We start from the raw sequence: 23581 nt of genomic DNA on the forward strand, positions 1-23581 counted from the left end.
TAGACCAGGCTTGCTCAGCATAGAAATGTTGGCCGAGTATGAATTCCAGCCATGAACTCTTGCTGCCCTCAATACTGAGGTCCTCTTTAGGAAAACTGCTCAGAGTGACAGCAGACCAGCCCCTGCCCCTTCACTGCTTAGACAGCTGTCCTTCAGATTCCAGCCTTGCAGTTCCACAGCATTTCACTACGCAGAGCACCCAAGATTCACTGCCACAAAGATACTTGCATGTTATGCCACTACAGTCTGTGTCACCCTCACGACCAAAACCCTGTGTTTTTTTCCCCTGTGTTTGTACACATTAACCAAAAGCCATGAATTCCCAGACTCTCCAGGCACTAATAGATTGCAAATGAGCCAAGTGATATTCATTGCATTTCAAAGGGACCACAGAGACGTTACCAAAAATGTCTCTGGAGTTTACCGTGCACTCATGGATATAGTTTATCAGTATCTGTCCTAACTGGGAAGCAGTTATAGGCTGTAAAATTCAGATCACATATCCTCTTACTGAGATATTGTTCTTGGCCCAGAGTTTCAGTTCAAAGACACCCAAACCTCATGCCTGAAATTCAAGACCACCTCTCTGCTTCCCATTCACCCCACGGTAAGGAGATTAATTTCACCCTTTGCTGTGATTTCTTTTTTTTACTTTTAACTGGAAAACCATTAAGAACCAGCATGCTGTTCACAGACATGTCACAGCTCTGAACTCAGTCTGGTCTTGTTGAAAAGCAGCTCCATATTTACATTGTCCAGTACAAGTCCAAAGTGGACTGCTGGATTAAAAACACCAACAATTTTAGTAAGTCGGACAATAAACTTACTTAAGTTACTTACAATAAACTTAAAACTGGGAAGACTGCATTAGTCCAAGAAAAAACATCTCCTGAGCACTGAAAGACCACGTTGAGAATGAGAGCAGAGCATATAATGAAAACAATCTACAGTGTTAGAAGGCTTTGTACCTGGACACAGCAAATGAGAGACTAAGCTACCTCTTCGAGCAGACCCTCAGTTTGCTCCTGATATTGTGGGAACTGTGGATGACAGTTTCCATTAGGCTGTTATTACCATGTCCTGCAACACACCCAAGGAGAATTCAGATGCCTTTACGTTTTCCCAGCTCAGTAGCAAGAGCCTCCAGTAGCAGCCAGTCAACAAGACTGTGTTCCTACTGCCTCCCTTCTTCCCCATCTCACTGCTGCTCTGGCTCCACACTAACTGTTCTGTTTTTAGCATTCCAAAGCTCATCTTTGCTTGGCATTACACTTTCAAAGACACAGTCAAATTCCAGGAGCAGCTGCCCAGACCATCATGATTAACTTCTTTTCTCTGAAACACCATTTCTTGAAAGCCATCTGAAGAACTTTTCAGAAGATGTCTACAACTAGAAAGGAATCAATGCTTACATTAAGAAACTCGCCTTCTCCATTCTGCTCTTTAGCTGCTTTGCACATCCATTCTGCTTTGAGTGCTAATTTTGTAAATTAAGAATTCAAGGAGGCATCAGTAGTCCAACAGTTACACACCCCACACAGTCAGCTCTGGGGACATAAGAACTCACACTGATGTGCAGCCACCCAATTCCTCTCCCTTTGATTCGAAAGCTCCCTTAAGTATAAACTTTGACTGATTAGTCTTGAAGAATATCAGATCATTGAGTAAGAACTGAAATCATTATTGTTTTTATCAAGCACCATCAAATGAAAAAGGTCATTCAGAAGTCCTGTGTGATTTCATAAAGACATACATAATTTAGCTGCTTGAATTTCTTGTTAGTGAACGTAATTGCAGTATTTTAGTTTGCTTGCCACTTCTTAACTGAAAGCATTTTCATTCTTTATGAGGCACTCAGCAGGTGTACACATAAATTTGTGTCAACATCTGAATACAACTTACTGCTCATTTAACTCAAAAATTAAAAAAAAATGGGACCACGTCTCAAAAAATAAATAAATAAAATGAGAAGGCAGAGGAGTTGGAGCAGTGGCTTTCAAAGGAAAAAACCAGAAACAAAACAGGGAGGCTTTCTGAAATACTTTTTCCAAGCACTGTTGTTATAGGTGTTTCCTGAGGAAGTGACAGGCTTTTCCCTCTCCATCCCCCTCAAGTCTCACACCCTTCGGTTTTTGTTTTTTCTCTTTAAGCACAGAGTCTGAGAGGCACAAGCAAAGAACAGCAAGCAAGCACAGTGGACAGTTATTTAGATTTGTGCAATCAACCATGGGAAGAGAACCAGACTTTTTTAGTGCCAATTCGGTAAAGAAAAGCAGGGATTAAAGGTAGTCTTGTGCTTAATTTCAGGCAGGTGCTTCACTGAGCTACGGCCTCTAACCCACACAAAAGCATCAGTGCAATTAAATGCCATCTAGTTTCTTTATGACTGTGCTTCAGTGCAGCGCTCTTGCAACTGGAAGCCATCTGGCTGGGGATGGTTTTATGTTCTCTGATTTTAGAGCTCAGCGCACAGTGAGGACTCCAAGCCCTCCATTCCTCCAGCAGCTTGGTCCTCCCAGGGCAGTGCTGAATGAACACAAAATCCCAGTTATGAGCAGTCCTCACAGAAGGGGATACATGAGCCTTCATGTAAGGATAACTTTATAAATAGGCCACTGCCTATTGCCACTAACAGATCTAATTCTTGCTTCTCCACTCAAATTTGGAGATCTCAAAAACTGAAGACCTAAATAGAGAAGGTGACAAGCTCTACACCTGATCCTCAAATCCTGCAGTTCAGAGTAGAGAGATCTGGATTCCAAAGCCTCATGTAGATGTGCTGGTGCTGCTACAGGGATTTTATTGCTAAAAGACAAACAGAAGACACCCATCCTTGGTGCATACATGGATTCAGCCCTACAGTACAGCACCTTCCCACTGCAGCACGTCAGCTCAAAGACTATCGCATCTTACGCACTCAGACAACAGTTGCTTCTGTAGCACACACTGATCCAAGGCACAAGCAAAATGGTCCCTTAGGACTCTGGTGCTATTGCATTCTCAGCAGTCACTGCAAATCATTCACTCCTTTCCCCTTGTCTTCTTTCTCTTCAAAAACCAGTGTGGCCAATTACCTCCCTGCTTTTACAAACACCTCTCCTAGCCATTTGAAGTGGAATGCTCAGCAACGAGGCGTTACTTCTGTGACTAACAAGTTTCCAGGCTGCTAATCTAGAATTGCTGTTGGAAGGCAATATTTTACTCCCATTGGATTAACGTTCTTACACTCAACTATGCAAAGAGATTGAAACCAAATCTCGGATACCCTGAATGTCAAGAGCCCTGAGGAAAGCTACTGCAAGGTCCAGACTCTGGTCTTCATGCAGAGAAGATTTCAGCTAAACTCAGTCCAATTTATGCTCAGGTTGGATCCTACAGGATACAGGCCTTGGTGACAGCCTCGTGCATCATTCGAGGGCAGCTGCCCATGTAATTGATCAGATGAAAGCACCAACAGCATGCAGAAGTGCTAAACTGTAAATGGAGGCAGACGGCAAAGCTCTGCTCTCAGCGCAGACACACAAGCAGCTGGTGAAGTTGTCCTCTGGTTTTACATCCACACGCCTCCTTTCAGTTCAGCACAGCGACTCCTGATCAGTGCCAGCACCACTGAAAAAGCCAAGCCAGCAACCCCTACCTCAGCTGAGGTTGCCAGTTAATGAGAATAGGGGCAGCACATTTTGAGCAACAGACTTTCATGGGCTTTTCCCATTGTTCCTTAGCCAGCATTGATCAGAGAACTAAAAAGGGTTGCGCCAAGTTCTCAAAAGATTTTAGTGTGAGAATGCAGACCACATGTGCTGAATGGTAAACAGCTCTTGAGAATCAGAATAAAAAGATCTTTACAGTCCATGCAAACAAAAGTAAATGCCAGAATCTAAATGAAATGGAGCTTTCCAAAAGCCTGAGGCTACTAAGATGTCAGGGCTGAAAACGTAGCCTTGTTTCTTAGAAAGTCATAAAGAACATCCCATTATCTAGAGGTGGCCCTGTCCTGTTCCCAGCAAAGCACCAACGTCCTTTGATTCTCTTCACATTTCATCCCGTCTGAGACATGCCTGCTCCTATCAGATTTCTTGAACCTCCTATTAAGTGTCATTGATTACTTTGTAAGAGGGTAGCCAGCAAAGAAGGGAATACTGCCAGTGAAGTAAACACCATTTATTAACGAACAGAATAACATGGAATACAGCAAACCAGTTTAAGCCACACCATCCAAACAGTCCTAACACAGAGAAAGCTTTGAAATACTTTGTTTTCCTGTTTTAAAGATGCGCATGCAAATGAGAGCTGAATGAGAGGGAGAGTTATTGCACTGGGGGATCACAAGTCCCCAGAGACCCAAGTAAAAACACATGAGTTAGAAAGGACTGCAATTTAGCTGCTATAAAAAGACTGGTACTGCTGTATCCATGCTGGGTATTCAGAATAAAGACCCTCGGTCCTGCTTCAAATAGCCTCAGAAGCAGATCCTTTGAGGTCTGTGAAGCTTTGTGCAGGAGACTGCCTGGAGATTTAACCCACTTGGGAACCAAAGGCTCCTGCCGGGATAAATCCTCAAGAAAAAGTCCTAGTTGGCCCCAGGACACATTGCCTCTGTGGAGGCTGATGAATGCCTGCAGCTTTGAGGTTAGACAGCTTTTCGTTTGTTTAAACTAAGTTTTGGCTGCTGCAGCATAAACCTACTACTGCTCATGCAGTCCTCACAGGCTGTGCAGGACTGCTTCCTCCACTTCAGCACAACTGCTGGTGCAGCTGCCAGCAGCTGCTGCTCTGATTCTTCCAAGTGCACTTACTCCTTGCAGCTCTGCCAAGGGTTCCAGAGCACCACTGGCACGGAGCAGAATGAAACACACGGTTTCCCAGGCACCTCTCATCTCAACTCCTTTCTTCCCACCACTGCTCCCACTTTTTCCCTATCTCTGTTTTCCCCCAAGGCACAAACCAGTACCGCATCACTGATTTAAGTGAGGTTGCTCTGTTCATCCACAATGAGAAGGTCCAACCTGTGCAGCAAGGCTCTATCGCCATGGCAAAACAGGCTGTGAAAATTCCCTGAGGAAGTACGCAGTACCTCCACCAGAAGATCTGCTTTATGAGAGCAAGGACAGTTCAAATCAAAGGCAAGAGAGGGGCAAAGGATACTGAAAAATGTAATTTCACTAATAAGCCTTTAAAAGATAAGGTTGCTCGCAGGAGAGAGATTCCAGGTCCTCCAGCAGGGCTGGAGATGTTTTGAGATTAGAAGTGCTTTGACACTTGAAACTCGTCTCATCCCACCCCTCACAATCTATGCTGATACCATTTTGAGAATACAGAAAGACAGCCTGCATCACAGCCTCTGCCCCTTCTCTTTCACTCTCAATCTGTACCCAGACCAACTATGTTAGAGTTGACAAGTTAAGAAAGCTTGTTAAAGCAGCACCAAACCTTGAGTTCTTTAGTTAGCTCTTTTATGGCCCTACAGGTGAACAGGGAAAAAAAATAATATATATATATATACATGGTTCACATTGGGTCTCTTTTTTCCAAAGAAATTCTTTCCAGTGCTATTTTACAGGTTTACACATTCCTTCAATGAACAGAAACCTCATAGCAAAACAGGCGTTTAAAAAACATGCTAAGCTACCATGAAGTAAATTACTGACTTAACAGCCAGGCACCTACAGGCATAATTGGGTTTCATTTGAAGAACAAATTAAAGCAATATGCACATTAGCCTACAAGTTTGCAAGGGGCAGAAGGAGTCTGGAAACTTTCCAAAATGCAGAAGATTAGTAAAGCTCTAACAAAAAGTCCCACAGGAATCACACTAAAGAAGGACCATCTTCCAGGGATGGCCAGACCCACACATAACTGCATCTAGACCCACAGACCCATGCCTAACTACCTTGGCACTCAGGCTTCCACAAGACAGGCAGCACAAAGGCTGCATTTGAAATACAAACTGCAATGAGGGGGAAGAGATGGGTCAACAGGCACATGAATGGGACCTGATGGAGGCAGAGAAGGAAGCAGGGGATGAGTACTTAAGTGGATACTGCAGTGATTGGCTTCGAATTCCAAAGCACTTCACTGAAAAGTGCCTTTTGCTCTGAGTCCAGAGGCAGCCATAGTGGTTTCCCTCTCTTCCTCCAGTGTCAAGTCCAGCACTTCAGCACCTCGTAGGCCTTACTGCTGCCTGTATTACTAACAAATCCCAGTTAATGTGCCACCAAGATGAGGGTGGGATAACATCCCTGAACAATGGAAAAACATCCTGCCCCCCAAAAACAACAACCCACTCTCCAAAATACTCCATTGCAGTGACAGCATACCACAAGCCTCCTCAGATCCACAGCACTTACCGTTGGAGGAATGTTTGACTACAGCAAGTGACTTCAGGATGTCTCTTCATAAAAGAATGGAACCGGCTTCCTTGCTGGTTTGTCTCCTTCATCCAGACTTTCTCATGCCTGTCACCTCCTTCTGCCAAAGAGGAAAGAAAAGGATGAAAACAATTAAGTAGCTGAAAGAGAAAATAACTAACAGACACCAAGGGCTTGAAACTTAAAGCAAGGAAGTAATCTGTGGAAAGAAGAAGGCATTGAGAAAAGGCAAAATGGTAAAACAAACAAACAACAAAAAAAACCCACGTCCCCCACCAAAAAAAACCAAACCAACACAAAGCAAAACAAAAACAAACCAACAAACAGATGAAAGAAGTAGAGAGAAATAACGAAAGATAACGAGCAGTCTGTTATCAGCTGGTCTTGAATGTTCTCCTCCAGTTATTCCTAGGTTTTTCCTTCTCTCAAGCCTGTCTCTGGAAAAGCAGCTTCCCTTTAATCCTATTTCATTTTCGAACTCTCTACTTCTTCCCATTCACAAACAGGGCCAGAATTCATTGCTGTTTTCTCTCTTTCATCTGAGAAGGTAACTCAAAATCTTAGCACCCACCTCACTCAGACAAAGCACCTGGATTTTGGCTGTGCAGCCCAGACCTAGATAGGGCAGAGTGGCTGCAAGGCAATGCTTTTTTCTTGACAGTACAGTTCAGAGGCTCTATGGAGTCAAGGGACTCCTGCGACTTTGCTGAAGGGCACAGTCAGACCTTTGAAGAAGGGGAACAACTTGACATTAAATTCTGCTAGAGCAGTGTAGAAGGGTGGGTTGGCTGGTGTCAATTCAGAATATGAGACTGTAAAAATATTTGCCCTTGGTTCAACCTCATATACTTCATACAAAAGACTCTGTTTGAATAAAGGAATAGCCAGAGAGACATGAACTGAGAAGAGCCAAAAAACTCAAAGCAAAGCTCCAATTCTCTTTGTCCGGAAATCCAACTGTTTTTGGAAAGAAACAAAAACACAGTGGATGTAGACAAAGAAAGGGCAGGACAGATTTTTTGCTAAGGTTTCTCAGTTTTCCTTGATATTATTTAAGAAAGAGTGAGCAAATATTTTATACATAAAGAGTTCACAAGATGTGTTTTTTCCTCCTCAGTGAGGGAAGCAGTTTGACTCTCTGAGATCAGCCTTAGTTTCCTGGATGGATACAGTTGCAGTTTTTCACTAAAGTGCAGGGTAGAAAGAACCAGGAATTGGGCAATCTAGGTCTCACCCTGCCCCCAGGACAAACTTCTTCCTTTTGTGGCTCACAGTCAGTCAGGAGGGAACACGTCTTTGTTTCTGTAGCTGTTTGAGCTAGAATACCCTCAGCATCTTCCCTGACCTACCTTTGCCTCAAATGCTTTGAGGTGCACAGCACACTGAATGCCCGGGCCTTTAATCATATCTGATCCTGGAATGTCTGAAAATAAAGAAAGAGTTGATGGTTGAGAAGGGTGAACATGGTGCAAAGTTATCAGGATGAAGTCCCTCATTTAGGCTACATTACTTCCAGCACAGCACTCAGATAACCGCCTTGGCAGACGTCGCTTTTGGAGCTAGTGACCCAAACTGATCCTCTGAGAGACCTTTGAGCCAAAACACAACAATAAATACACCAGGTGATCAGTTTGGTGACAAAGTTTTCAGGGCAAGAGAAACCAGTACAGCAGCACTAAAGCACCAGTATGTAGGATATTCCACTTGACTGTTTTTTTCCAAACATACAAGAGAAGGTCCAGGCAGGCTTACCTGTGCCATACACTACCTCTTTCTCTTTAGGTATATTTAGCCAGATGGCAGGTATTTTATATTTAGAAAAACATTCATTCAGTAGGAAAACATTTCTGCAGGCAGGTTGACGTCAAGGGACTTGTTTTCTTTCTCCCTCTTCTGTGGGAGGAGAGTGCCTTGCACCAGACCCTGGAGCTGCTTGCAAGTAAGACCACATGAGAGGTGAGACTTGTGCTGCACAGCCACGGTGCTGATGGAGGATAGCAGCACAGCCAGCTCCCAAGAGACACCAATGCTTGGTACCAGCAGTCTGAGGAGGGAGGGTGAGACCTGCAGATACCATGCCTGGCGATGCAGATGGAACTTGGCTATGCACACAAGAAGCAGTTTCAAATTGTTGTAGCCATTTGTATATTTGTTTAAAAAGAAATAAACATCACTGAGAGGCGACGCTGGTTGTCAGCCTTCTAGCCTCCTAATGGGCTGAGAAAGGCAGTTAGACTGCTGCATTTAACACAGGTTTAACAAACTGAGAAGCATATTGCTAAGAGTCCTCTGAAGCACCAGCTCTACCAGACAACCTCAAACACTTCCTGCTCCATTCAGAAAGCAACAAAATGCTTGCAATTTGCTTTGGTTTGAACTGGGCTTTGAAACTAGTGACTAGGATAGGATGCACCACTCTTCTGCACAGTATCTATAGGAAGCAGCAGGGTAATTTATGAGAGAAGTGATTGGTCTTCAAAGAACATCTTTTCAGCAGAAATCCTTTTTTCTTCAAAGGAAAAATTGCCTTTGCAATTTGTGAACTTGCATTTATATATATAAAAAAATAAAACTACTGTTTATTTCACTCTCACCATGTCTACAGCATGAGATGTGTATGTATAAAGGCCAAACAAAAGCCCTCAACATTTTGGAAGAGATACTGTCTGAAGAGAACAGCTCTCAACCTCCCCACAACCTAAAGAGGGGTTGTAACAAGCTCTATGGAAGCAACCAGCAGGGGCTGGCCTCTCCTGGTCCAGGAAAGCAGGAGCAAACAGCATGCTGGCATCTGGAACAGAAATGAAACCTGTGGGGAACTCTGGCAGCAAGGAGTCCTCAGGGAAAACAAGCACAAGCAATTAGAAAAGCAGGACTGCAGTGCTGTCCCTGGAAGTTAGGGCCTTGCCCTGCTGGACTCACTATCCAGGCTCACGTCTCCCCTCTTCCTATAGCAACATTTCTGGGGCACCAAACTGCCTTGGAAGCAGTGGCTGATATTGTCCTGACCCAACACACTCTGAACGCTGTCACTACCAATAAACTGGGCACAACTCTGAGAAATGGGAGCAAATGATGCAGTCGATATGAGGCAAATGGTGCCTGTAGCCGGCAAGATCATGAATGCATCTGCTGTGGCCTCAGCATGCTGAAGAACACGAGCAGCTTGGGAGGTGTAATGCAGTGCTCCTGACACCATCTTCCCTTCCCTGTGTTCCCTGGAACGCTTCCCTCTTTACTTAAGGAAAGCTGCATCCTTACACAAAGTGCTTTCTGCTGAGTGCTAGGACAGTGAAAATGGATCACAAGCCTTGCTGGAATTAGTCCTAAGATGGGGACTGAACCATCCTGGAACACAGATGGGGTCAGGTCGGGTTTTTCCCTACAAACAGGAGAAGCCATGTGGTTTTTGTATAATTTGGAACATTTTCTTACAGAATGAAGATTGATTAGATGTCTGGAGTTCCCCAGAAACAATGTTGATAGTGTTAGCAGCCTGCACGCTACAAGAACCCATTCATAAAAATAAATAAATAAATTAAAATCCTCATTTATTATTATTTTTTTTTAACTTTATGTTCTTGGAAAAAGAAGCTTATTGGGTAACTATCAGAATTCCTCTTTCATCACCTTGTCATAAACCCCACAGGCTCTGAATTCCTTTAGCAATCTCTCAGTAAAATTGTGACCTGCCTATTCTAATAAATATACCTTTTTTACCCTAAAAACCTGGAAACAACCATGAAGTTGCACTCCTGGCCTTGCTCCTAGTTCTGCTAATTGAGACATCAAAGGAGATGAATAACTGAGGTTGTGACTGCACAACCCCTGCACATTATCCTCTTTCTCTAGACCATTTTCAAACAGGACAACTAACTTCTGTCAACGTAGATGTCCCTCTGAATTTTCAGCCATATAATTATCATTACTTCTATGAATGGTGAATCAGCTGCTGTGTGTCTCTCTGAGGCAGCTGTACCTCGGGGGCATGTGGTTGGTTCCTGGTTATATCTCATGCAAACTCTGACAGTCAGGTGAAATCTGCCATCCTAACTCGGTTCCACATCAAAGCCACGCTGTAGTTATAAGGAGCAAACTCCCCTCAGTCCCTCTGCACACAAAGGCTTTTCCACCTTCACAAGAGCACTGACAGGTAAGTCTGACACTTCAAACTGCAAAAGCATTCTAGAACCAAGATGGATGTAGATTAATGAAGAAACTGCCTCAAATTCATACACCATAAGATGCACTTAGAAATGGCCCCTGGCTGCTTGGGAAGCAGTGTCTCCTTAACTGCACTGGATTGGCATTTTGCTCTCTAACAGACAACGCCTTTGGGGTGAAACACTTACAGGACAGCTGCGGGCAAAAACATAAAGATACTCTTGCAGGCCACCAGCTTTTCCATGCTCTGGTACCTCTTTGTGTTTGAGCTGCCAGTCCTCCACAGCTTCTGCTCACATCATTTTTTGTAGCTGTTTGGAGCATCACGTGTATGCATGTAAAACAGAGCAAACAAGACGCATGAATTTGGTAGCTGCTGGGGAAGAACAAATCAATTTTTTGCTGGCATCAATTTCCTGCTGGTGAATAACCCCAGAGAAATTCCCTGGTACTCTGTCGCTCACATTCAGCCCAGCCTCTGAACAATGAAAATTCAGGAGAGATTGAAATGGGACCAGGTTTTCAATGAAAAGATGGCACCTAAAAGATACATTTCAATCCTCTATGCACTGGACACATTATTATGTTTAGGATATTATGCTGATCCTAAAAAGAGTTTTCAGATTTGCTCGCAAAGGGGACAGGTCCAGTGACCCAGTGCCATCCTCAGCCTCCAGTGATGCACACCTACTGTGGAGACAGCAAGTTTGCTGGGGGTCCACGTCCTGAAGCAAGAGCTCAGACATCTGTAGTTAGCTTGGAGCACCACAGCTTCTCTCCACAGCTTCCTGGCAGGCTCTAACTTGGAGGACAGGGAGGGAAAGAGGAAATTTGAAAACACCCTTTCCTCTTTCAGAGGAGTGTGCTGCAAACAGCTCTGCCTGCCAGCTCTTGTGGCGTAGTTGCCAGGCAGTAGTACTGCTCTGCAGTCCAGGATCAACAAACTACACGTTTGCATTCTCACTAGAGCCAGCATTATTACTGCCACAACTTAACACCCTTAAACAGAGACTGCCACAGCTGCGAGAGCTGCCTTGGGAATGGGGACAACTGCAGCAACAAGCTGATGGAGGAAACAGAAGAATGGCTGCTGTGAAACTTGTGGATGAAGCAAGCGCTTCCTTTCCTGTTAGGTGTGAAGAACAAAATACCCAGCAGTCGGATGGACCAACCTCGCTGGTTGGTGACCTGACCACAGCCAACAACTGCTGTGACTGCACCCTGCTCCAGCAGGATCCTGCCACCTGCACTGTGCCCATCCACCAGGCTGTCAGTGCTAGCAAGCCCACTGCCCTTCTGACTAACGGCCTCTACTTTTCTCCATCTCTCGTCAACATCTTGTTTTTCACTGCCTTCATGTGCTGATATTGTATATCCACCTGTTCTTCACTCTGCGCTCCCTAATTTCACATGTCAAACAAGCTCCTTCTCCTTAGCAATTGCCATTTTGAGAAGAACTGCCTCACAGAGACCTACTGATCCTGGGGAGGGTCCATAGAGCCAAAATGTCTGTAATTTTCTCCACATCCAGTTTTCCAACTGAGCTAAAGATGCATTAGACCATGACGATTTGCATAAATGTAAATCCATTACAATTAGACTACTAAATATACATCATGTAAATAAGGACTGGTGTTCGTTTTGAGTCCCAGAAATGCTGCAGAAAATGTGGCCATACAAATAAGTAGGCAGTTACTTGAGCTCAGCTTCAGGGATTCATCAGCAAGCAAGAAGTGACAGCCTATTAAGCACTTGTGGCAGGAGAAATTAATTGAAATGCTGGAAACATTTTGCTTTTTCTGCTCAAAGGTTGGACTCAGGCTGTTACAGACAGCTGGAACAGGCTTTAGATGGGGTTTAAGCGTAATAATTGCAAGATAAGACTCACTATCAGTATTTGTAGAGCAATCCCTTTATGGTGTGTAGCAAGAGGAATGGGTAGAGTGAATGAGATGATAACGATTCATCGCAGCCAAGGTTTTTTTTTTTCCTCATTCTGACTCCTGCCAACCTCTCAGACCATGGGCAGGATAAAATAACGAAAAGCGCTGCTCTGAGCAGTTCTTCTCTCGTGGGACAATACCTTTCACTGGTCTGCAGAACTACTATTGCAGTCAAACTGCACCATGAAGGGACTTCTCCTTTTCCTATACCTCAGGATGACAATGTTACATATTTCAGGAGCTATTACTGCTGAAAAAACTTTCTGAACAAAAACCAGATAATCTCCTGAGACATTTTCAGTCTGTAGTTGATGATTCAAAGGGAAATAATGAATAAAGAACTCTAAACTTTTAGGCTGTAGAATGCTCTCTGCCTCCTTGTTTATTACAGAGAAAAGAAAAAGATAACCAGCCAGAGAGATGGCCAAATCCCTTCATCACCCTCTCTCTGACAAGCTCATACCTTCGGACCATCATGGTGGCTGAAAAGCTGTGGATGGCTTGAAATCAGGATTTATTTTTAGGTTTCCAGACTGTGCATGTTCCTGCCAAAAAGAGCCTGGTCCAAAGTTTATTCAAGTCCGTGATAAAAATGTCTAATGGCGTGAATGACCTTTGGATCAGCTCCAAAGAGCGTGCACTGATATTAGCAGTGGGGCTGGCTGGGGATTCCCTTTGGGAAGGCTGCCCAGTAAAGAGGTGGTTTTCACAAAACTGAAATTTTCGAGGAGAAAAACATCCTGATTTTGAACTCCATTTCCTTTTCAGAATAAAGAAATAAAAATACACTTCTTCTTTTCTTTCAATTAAGGAAAGTCAAGAAGCAGTATTTTCTTCAGGACCACTTGGAACAAAATCAGAAAACTATGTTTTAGTCTGAATGTGTTCAATAAACCATTAAAACCTCATTTCCCTGTAAGTATCCCCAGTGCCGCCTCACAGGGGTTGTGGTTTAGATGTCTCATATTTCCTTGAGGACTTCTTCCTCCATAATGCAAAGTGGACTCTGTCAAGTCTGTGCGAAATGATAGCAACTGCATACTGTCCCCTGAGAAATACAGTCAACAAATTCCTGGAAGAGAGTGGCCCAGTTTTGAGTAGCCACTTCCCTGGATGGAACACATCTCTAGGGCTTTGAAAGCTCTCTAGAAGCTAATTTGACCTTCATTGAACAACTGTCTTCCCTGGAGTTATCTGTACTTCAGATAAGGGAGGCCAGAATCATATATAGTCACCGCCCAGTTGACAGGCAGTAAATGGTATGTGGAGCAAGCACTGGGAAAATCACCTTTTGATCTCATTGAAGGTGGTCCTCAAACCAGGTCATGCTTGAGAGAACTGGCAAGGAGACCGAGGAGAGGCTGGGCTGCAGCTGTCTACGCAGGGACAGTCTGCTGTTTAACAGAATATTTGTCTTTTCTTGCTGCCAATTTCGGAGCCTTTATAAATACCACACCTACATAAAATGGAATCAAATAAACGATTCTCTTTAGGAACCCCACACCCTTCCTTCACCCTCCCTAAGAACTTCTCAACATCCAAGGGCTGCAGAGAGATGCAAAGGGAATTGCTGTTAAAAATTACCCATCTGGGCAGGAGAACAATTTATGCTGGACCTGAGGCAAGGCTGAAGTTCCATTTCCTACTGAGAGTCAAGTGAAAAATGTTATCCCAGGGCCTGCTGTGCAGTCATGGCAACTTCCGCAGCGTAGCTCGAAACCTGCACAGATGCAGTCAGGACATGGGACACAGCCTCTCTTCAGCCCCTCCTCCATATCTTGCCCTGCAGTGAATTCTTCACAAGCATCCCATCACATCCTCCCCACCAAGTCTGTCTCCTGTTGCACAAGGCTGTTTTGCCATGAAGTGCAAAGCTTCATTTGTTGATTATTTGGCAAGATGCCTTCGTGCTTGTGAATGGATCTGGGGCTCAGCACAGGACTATTCCATGGAAGTCTTATACTCAAAGACCCATATTCACCAAATCCAGCAGGTCAAAAGAACTCTTCATATCTAGCCACCTGGTTTGCTCGGACAGAGATGGGATTGAACGTACAAGCAACGCTAATTAGCTCTGAATCAAATGTTCAGAACACAACTCCTGGGAGAGGATAATGCCACACACCTTCAAACCGGACCGCGCAATTTATAAAAGTCAGCTCTGGAATACACACTACAGTGTGGGATTTACAGCACCCTTTTATTATTATTATTGTTATTATTTTCCTTCTTACCTGGGGACTGAATGTTTGGGGACCGTGGAAGGAGAGGGCTTTACATCTGGAAAGCGTCAGATTTAACGCCCAAAGTCACCAGCCCAGGTCAGCTAAAAGTACATGTTTGCTTCCAGCAGCAGCTGTGCAAACTCCTGTTGCCTCGGTTGTGCAGGGTTTATGTAAAGACTCCTCAAAGACAGTGCCCTCTTTGTGAGCCTGGAGCTCTGCTGATCCCTGGCAATTCCAACCCTACTTTCAAAAGAAATGGGCCTAAAATGGCATTCCCACCGCAAACAGATGTGTTTCAGCCTCTGTCTAAGGCAGCATTCATTTCATCATGTAAATGAAAACATCATAATTTAGGGTCACACGTCTCCTGCCTGTCAGGCAGGCACTGCCAGCTATTTTTACAGCATCCCAGGGTGTTGTGGCAGTTTAGAGAACAAGTGACACTCCTTTCCAAAGGCCGTTCAGAATGACACCACTCAGTGAGAAGCTCTGAGCTCTAAGCCTTCATTTTGTCCTTGACTTTTTTTCTGACCAGAAAATATCTGTGTGTATTGCATATTGTACCATGAGAGCAAGCTCTCTTCACACTAGAAGCGAACAGCTCAACATACATACTCTGTAAGATAAGCCAAGTTTAATTCACTGACTTCAGTAGCTTTTGATTGCTTCTGTTTTACACTGAGATCGAATCTGGCCAATTTATTTAACCTAATCAACAAAATTCTAATTATAAACAGTGCAGTAAAAATACTGAGCATCAGAAAGAGGCACAAAAACCACTACAGAAAACAATCTGAAGCATCCTTGCCTTGTAGCCAAATATTATATCTGCAATGCAAACAAAACACCTCCATATTTACAGCTTAGTGGGCGTTTTGATCACATAATAGCTTTAGGGTTCAAACCACCGTTCATTAAAGTCAACAAGAATCTTTGCACTGACTTTAATGAGCTCTGAGTCAATACTGGAACATACAGCATTTTACTAAGAATTCAAAGTGGAAAAAAGCCCCACCTCTGGTAAAACCCTCACCTTGGTCTTTCTGAAAGCTGAATGCTGGGAAGGACCACGCTCCTCTTGCTGTGCGGTTTCGGCCTCCACGGGTAAAATGCCCTGCTGAGCCCCTCCTGGTGGTGCCAGAACTCCTCGTGCTGAAAAGTCTGCTGGCAGATTTCATTACAATAATTGCCCCAGAGTTAATATTGCATTGTAGAAAAAGAGGGGAGGAAAATGCAAGGGAACAAAGTCCAGATGATCAATCATCCTTTTTTTACTGACACTGCCTGTATGTGGGTTGTTTTCACTGGAAATATACACCTAATAATTGGTCAGGTTCCTTGTTTTTTCAACATCATTTCTATGGTAAATGCCATTAGTTACCGTGCCACAGTGATTTAAAGCTGAAAACCTACTGTGACCCAAACCAAAAGATAGATTAACTTATCTGCTTTTACAAGGAGTTGCTTGAAGCCTCACAGGAAATATTGTATGAACTTAAATTTCACATGGCCAGTAATTACTTCTCCTGTTATTTTTCTATTAAAGAAATACAAAAGGAAATGGGGACTGGGTACATCGTGGGGGCTGAGTTGTAGTGCTTTTATTCTACAGGTCATCAATTCAGGGTAATTTAGCTGATGACTCCAGAGATCTCAGCCCAGCTGCTGGTGGACAGGTGACTACACTTCCTCATCAACCTTTGCTAAATTCTTGAAAGCAATTAAGTAAACTTAGAGGACTTTGGCTAACCAGTGTAGCCCAAGCTTGTGTCATGTATGGGGCTGTTGTTTCAGACTGCTAAGCAGCTGGATACATGGTCAGACACTGACTAGTAGTGCTAAAGTCAGCCCCTCTGAGCACCACAGAGGGTTTGTGTTTGGTTATTACAGAAATCAAAGGAGGCTGAATAGAACCCCAGTGGCACAGGGTTATTCCCGGATTGCCATGAAGGAGGTACGTGTGTGAGATATATGCTAAGAGCCTGCTGATAAGGATAAAAAAGAGGGAAAATAGATTTTCAGCTCAATGACTGGTAAGAATGATTCTGGAGATTGCTGAGTTCCAGGATCTATGGACTGATATCTCCAAGAAGGTTCAATTAATAGCTTCTATTTTTTTATTAGGATAGATGCTGAGATCCTGAAACAACTGGCTGTTGGTAGTATTTTAGCTAAGACATGGGAACCAAAGACTTTTAACTTGAAAAGTTCCCTAGGACAGTGAATTCTGACTTTTTTTTTTCTTTCCATTTGTGGACTCTCAGCAATGATGCAGCTTCTGTACAGTGAATTTAACTTGACTATAGATTTGCTTTTCTTGGTTTCCTTCCACAAGTGACAAGTTGACAGCTACTGGTCTTGGAAGAAGATGGCCTTCCAATCCTCAGGCCACCATATGGTGCACAAATCATTTCTTTTATGTCATACCTTATTTAGAGCTGCAGGAAATAGAGGTAATAGATGAATGGGGCCATCTCTCCTACTGTCCATCACATGTCACTGTGCAACGACCTGTTTTCAACATGCCATGTCTCAACAGGCAACTTGAGAGCTGTGGCTGTCCTTCCAAGCTTTATAAACGTGCCAGATGGGGTGGATACCTGGAGAAGAAATGAGCCACTGACTGTGAGACATTAGAAGAGGGATAACATGTCATAAATCAAAGAGACACAACACTACTCCAATAGACTAGCCAAAAATGTGAACTACAGGAATTCTTACAGTAACTTCTGTTGAGTCAAGAATTTAATCTGTAAGCTGCTCAGTGAGGATTTACATTTCCCCTCTGGTCCTGCACTCTTTAAAAAAATCTGAGGAAGATGTTTTTTCTTGGGCTGTGTTATCCTCACTGTTATCCAGGCTTCACTAAAAAAATAAAAATAAAAAAAAAGCCACCAGAAAATCAAAACCAACATTTGGTTTTTGACTTTTCTTTTAAATTCATAAATTCACTAGGGTACTTATCTGATGATGCTCTGAATAAAAGTGTCCTACCTAGAACTATATTTTTCCCTTCCTAGTCACAAAATTAAGTAGGACAGGGACACAGGGTACATCTATAAATCAGGGGGTGTAAACATAGCAGCAGAGTGCCACCCCAGTTCCCACTGTGAATGGAAGAGTAACTGAAGGAAAACACATTAGACCTCTTAACAGCTTATGCTTCTCCACGTGACCTTTCCTCTCTGACTTTCTTATTAGGTCTCCTATTCTGCTCCATGGATGGAAAAGGAGACAGCTAGATCACACACTACACCCAAAAGAGGCAGAGAACAGTACAGAGGCTTTTCCCTTCCCTTTCTTCCTCTGCAAAGTGGTTTCTTCAAATGAACAGAACAAGATAATTTGGATCAGAGACTGGCACCTCTCTGCTAGCTGAGGTGTCAGTTGAGCCCTGCATTCACTTTTTGGCTACAGATTTCACCATACCCAGCACCAAGTGCAGACAAAATCTGAATGCTCCACTTTGCACCATGAAATGACACAGTCTCACTCCTATTCTGCAATCAGTACTGGAGCCAAGAGGCATCTGGTTCTATGGGACATCCTGCCATAGCCTCCCAAACAGCCTTTTTGTCCTCTACTGGCTCCTAGCAAAGCTTCAGTTCTTTGCTTTTGATGCTTCACTTGCTCAAATCCCACCGCAGTCCGGTGCTAGAACAGGCCCACTGGGCCTCAGAGTGCTCCCTGCAGGCGGGCAGAAGGGCCACGTAAAAATCAAATCCACATGACTGTATTTATAGGCAACCAAAGAGAGGGCTGCTATTCCAAGAAAAACTTTTCCATGTAAAGGAATTCCTAATCTCCCTTTTGACTGTCACTGTTGAAATGACGGCTTCTCAGGCTTGAAATTTAAGACGCTATCAGCATCTATTCTGTTAGCTGTGATTTAGGAATGGTTTTGCTGTTGATTATCTCCCAAGATTACAGCATAGCAGCCCTGACAGACAAGCAGAGGAAATTTTACAGGATAACGGGCAGGTCCTTTGCCAGGGCAGTGAGGCAGGGAAGTGTTTTGACTCAAGTGTGTAGCAGCATCAGCAAATGCTGACTGGAGTCAACAGGCAATTGAGCAGATTACAGGTAGTGCCCTTCTCAAAGGTCAGCAGGGTCAGCAGAAGCTTTTATGGTGACTTTTTCACAGCTTTGGACCCTTTGCTCATTCTGTAATACAACCTTCAGTTACTTTGTTTGCCTTGGTTGTGGCAATGACTGCACTTTGTGCAGTAACAAACGAAAAGTTCCATTTGCTGCGTGTTACTCTGTGCATGTCCTTTAGAGATCATCCTTCCTGACCGCAGTAGCAAAGTCTACTGCTGGGAGATAAACTACCTTTATGTCAAGCCCAAAATATTCAAAGAAAATTTTCTACCTTTGATTTACTGCCAAGAACAGCCATTCCTGAACCCAAAAAAACAGTTTTTGTGGCTTTGGCATTCATTTCTTGCTAGACAGTTTCTTCCAGGTCACTGCTATGAGGGAGTGTTTAACTGGTAAGGGTAACAGGGCCATGGCAGGTGCAGCCAAGACCTGAAAGAACTGCACAGCATTCTGGTTTCTCCCACAGTGCAATATTGACACAGCAGTGTACTAAAGGGAGACAGGAACAAGTTACAAGAACCTGCGGTGGCTTGGCAAAGCTGTACCTGAGGATGCTCCAAGGAGACCTTTCCTGAGAGAGCTCTCAGAAGCTGTGATCCCTGTGTCAGACTGGCTCCTTCTGGGCTGTGGTCTTCACTTGACCAAACAGCCAAGACTCAGAGTCCAGGTTGCAAGAATTTCTGATGTGAGGACTGCCCGACAAAGAAAGAGCAGGACTTTTCAGGAGAGAGGTGGTTTTATCTCCTGACAAAAGGTTTCTGCTTGTTCAGGCAAAAGGCTCCTTTGATTTGAACTTATCCAAGCCGTTCTGCAAAAATTGGCATGTGGCTTCCAGGTACAGCACTATGGATGTGCTTCCTGTAGCTTGTAACAACATCTGTATCCGTGCAGTGCATTGCAGTATGGCATCCTCATGCTGTGGATCCTTTTTTTGCTGAGGGAAAAAACCCTCCAGGAGGTGCCAGGCAAGGGGGGTCTGGTCTGGGTTTGATATATGTGGGTCCTGCACTGTGATTACCCTCCCCTTGCCTGGAGCGATGCTGCTGCTTTGGTGTCCTTCAGTACCATTCTCACAAGGAGAGGAAAGGCTGAAAGGCTGAACCTCTTTGGAAGGAACCAGAGAGCATAGTTGCTTCCAATTGTGGCCTGAGCCATTCTTACTGGGGCTAGTTATGCTGTGGGTGTTCTGAAAGATCAAGTTTGACAGTGAACCAGAATGGACATTCCTAGCATTCTTCCAATTTTGCCACCCAGCCTGTTTCAGAAAAAGTCCTGATGGAGGTGTTTGTATCCTGTCTATTTCTTCTCTCACAGTATTTGTCTTTCAAGCCTGGCAGCAGTGGAAGGAAACTTAGCACGTGATGCTGACATTCTGCCATGTCTGTGGGATGGCAGATTATTAAAGTGCTTAAATCTAGCTAAGAGAATAGCTAGGGAAACAGGAGGCAGTGGACCTACCCAAGAATGCAGAAATTCAAACTCCAGTGGATTCAAGGAAGGGCATAGGATTTTGTTCAGAAGCTGAGCTGCTCATATCAGGAAGGTCTCTGCATCCCTCCCTCAGGACTTCCCACCTGTGCTACATCATTTTGTGCTAGTGACACCAAGCTGAGTGGTGCAGTCAACACACCTGAGGGCCAGGATGCCATTCAGAAAGACCTGTACAGGCTCAAGAGGTGGACCCAGGCGAACCTCACGAGGTTCAACAATGTCAAGTGCAAGGTATGCACGTGGTTCGTGGCAACCTTCACTATCAGCACAAACTGTTGGAAGAAAAGGATAGAGCACAGCCTTGCTGAGAAGGACTTGAGGGTACTGGCGGATGGCAAGCTGGACATGAGCCAGAAATGTGCCCTTGCAGCCTAAGAGACCAATTGTATCCTGAGCTGCATCCAAAGCAGCATGGCCAGCAGGTCAGGGAGGTGATCCTGTCAGCTGGAGTACTGCATCCAGAGGGGGGGTCCTCATTACAGGAGAGACAGGAGCCTGTTGGAGTGTATCCAGAGGAGGCCCACCAGAAAGTTCCAAGGGACAGAACACTTCCTCTACAAGGACAGGCTGAGAGAGCTGGGGCTGTGCAGCCTGGAGAAGGAGGGCTCCAGGGAGACCTGAGAGCAACCTTTCAGTATGAAAAGGGGGACTGGAAGAAAGAAGGGGATGGACTCTTTAGCAGGGTCTGTGTCATAAGACAGAGGGAATGGTTTCAAACTAAAGAGGGAAGATTTAGACTGGATAGAAGGAAGAAGTTTTTTACAATAAGGGTGGTGAAGCATTGGCACAGGGTACCCAGAGAGGTGGCATAAGTCCTGGCCTTGCAGACACTGAGGGTCAGGCTGGACAGGGCTCTGAGCACTTGATTAAGCTGTAGATGTCCCTGTTCACTGCACAGGAGTTGGACTAGATGACCTTTGGGGGTCCCTTCCAACTCTAACAACTCTATGATATATATACCTGTGTCTGCAAACTTCACCCGCAATGAATTTCTACTCAGCCGGATTTTCACTTGCCAAGAACCAGATCCTGTTGCTTCAGAAGGACTTCTGAGCAACAAACAACCCATTTCCATCATACCTGTCAGGACAGGAGGCATTTTTTACTATCTGCCACCCTGTGATTTACATGAGAGCACCCCATCTTGGTTGAGCTGCACAGTACTAACTTTAAACAGATTAATAATAATAATACCACCATAATACGTGCCTACACATGCCCTGCAGAAGCCAGCAGCAGTTTAGCCAGTTATAAGCGAAGTCTGTACCTCTGTGTATGCTTGGGGCTGCACAACATTGCCTAGCACTTCAACAACATGGGACTTGGAAAACTAAACTATGAACATCCACTACTGTGCTGAAAATATGCTTTATGCTCAAATTTAATTTAAAAAATATATGTTACTTAGATCCAGGAAATACTGGATTATAGGTTCTCAAAACAAGTAGAAAAAGAAGTCCCTCCTCCCATTGCTATCCAAACTACAATGTATCTGTACAGAAGTAAAGAATAGGGTACTCACTCCTGCCAGTTGCTGAGTCCTTTTCCTTCTTTCTCCTGGGGGAAAGCAGTTTTGAAGATACTCCTTCTCCTTACACGTACAGTCACTGCAGTTCAGGAGAGGGGCAGGGGAACAGGGCTGCAGGGGAACTGCTGTGCTGAATGTCTGTAGTGTAGCCAGCATTAACTGGCTAGAGAATCCTATTACATGATAGGTAGCAAGCCAGGGCCTAATTGATGGAAATTTTGACCTTTGGTCCCCTTTGACATTTTCAGATCAGCCATAGCCTGTGTGAGATATTAAAGCTCTTACAGTAAGGGGCCCTAAATCAGCCTGTGTGGCTGCTGGAGCCAACGAGTGGGTCAGAGGTAAGAATTCACTGAGGTTCGTGTGTGGGCTGCTCAGAGCCTGTTTGACATTTATAAATCAGTGACATTCCTCTGCACAGCTCAGTACATACAAATCACTTCAGTCTCTGTGGGGAGGGCCCCTCATCTCAGTCAAGGGTGGATTTGGGCATCCATGGCCTTTCCTTTTGAGTTGAGCAGAACACGCCTTAACAAACCCAGCTTTATCAGCTGGCAAGGTCACCTACCACCCCAAGCGTGGCTTGTTGTTGGAGATGGAGTGAGGACTCTTTTAGCATCAAAACTGTCTCTGAGGACTCCGTGCCATCTTCAGGGCTTGGTCACAAAAGTCATCATCACTAGATGCCATACCAGACACCCCACACTCTTGTCAGCTGCCATAACAAATGTTGTGCTCATGGACTCTGTTACTAGAGCAGCACAAACAGCCATGATCCTGTTCTGCTCAATGCTGGGCTTGTTAGATGTCAGCAGCTTCCCAGGAAAACCTACATGCTGCAAATAATGCTCCAGGCTGAGAACTATGAGTGGGCCTGCCTGAAATTTCTCACAGTCTGGACTCTGGAGAGAAAACATGATGAGAAAAACGTAACCAGGACTGTGGACAAGGTACCGTTAACATCAGCCAGTTATTGTGCAACAGACATCCATCTTGGCTTCTGTGAACTCGAGCTGTTTAACCACTGCTACTTCTCCAAACTGTGAGGGTTTATATGGCCACCCATCCACCTCAGTGCTGGCACCTTGCTCCTCCTGGGTAACGGTGTGCTGGGCTTTGGGATGCTCTTCTGTCACACTTGCAGTGGCCCAAGCACATGGCAGCCAGGATGGCGAGGCTACTGCCTCTGTGGTTGTGAACCTGCAGCTGTGGAGATGGTCAAAGAAAGAGATGCTCACGTTTTAGGCTGTGCGATACCTAAAGGGCTGCCATGAGGGCACGGCCACCAGAGAGGGGGCTACGGCAGCTGTGTATGCCCTGACACAGCCACTCAGTGCTTGGCCAAAGCCGCCCCGAAATGAAGAGGAATGAAGAGGAACGGCGGCTGTTGGGAAGAGCTCCTCCCTCGTGCCCGCGGGCCTTCACGCTGAGGGAAAAAGCTGCCGGGGTTGCTGATGGGTGGGGGTGAAATTAGTGAGGTAAAAACCTGACAGGAGGGAGGTAACCGTCTGACAGAAGTGAAGGAAAACCCAGGCGTGAGGGATAACTCAGGGTGAGGTCGAATCGCAGCTCCGCGACGGCTGGCGGGCGCCTGGGAACCCTCGCGTCTCTCCGGGGGACGAAGCCCGGCGGGCGAGGACGGCAGGGCGCCGGCAGAGACGCTCTCAGCTTCGGAAGAGCCTGAAAACGTACAGCCGGGCAGAGCCGGGGGCCGAGGAAAGGGGAGGGCGCTCCCCGGCTCCCTCCCACCCTCTCCGGATA

General features: G+C 44.9%; 1 protein-coding gene across 11 annotated transcripts in view; it reads right to left on the reverse strand.

Annotated features, from left to right (window-relative positions):
• CCDC92 (coiled-coil domain containing 92) overlaps positions 1-23581 on the reverse strand; it is a 107564-nt gene that overhangs the window by 80456 nt on the left and 3527 nt on the right. For 7 of the 11 annotated variants that reach the window (XM_052691057.1, XM_052691049.1, XM_052691058.1 and 4 more), the window contains exons 1-5: positions 21815-21957; positions 17128-17300; positions 15734-15861; positions 7718-7791; positions 6318-6468 (exon numbers count right to left, since the gene is read on the reverse strand). The exons of 1 other annotated variant lie outside the window; for it this stretch is intronic. The gene's annotated coding sequence lies outside the window, so the exon portion shown is untranslated. Of the gene's footprint in view, positions 1-6317; positions 6469-7717; positions 7792-15733; positions 15865-17127; positions 17301-21814; positions 23044-23581 lie in introns of those variants that run through there. 3 more of the 11 variants (XR_008208646.1, XM_052691052.1, XM_052691051.1) reach the window with 3 other exon arrangements.

Source organism: Tympanuchus pallidicinctus, unplaced genomic scaffold (genome assembly GCF_026119805.1).
Source record: "Tympanuchus pallidicinctus isolate F22 unplaced genomic scaffold, pur_lepc_1.0 scaffold28, whole genome shotgun sequence".
Classification (NCBI taxonomy): domain Eukaryota; kingdom Metazoa; phylum Chordata; class Aves; order Galliformes; family Phasianidae; genus Tympanuchus; species Tympanuchus pallidicinctus.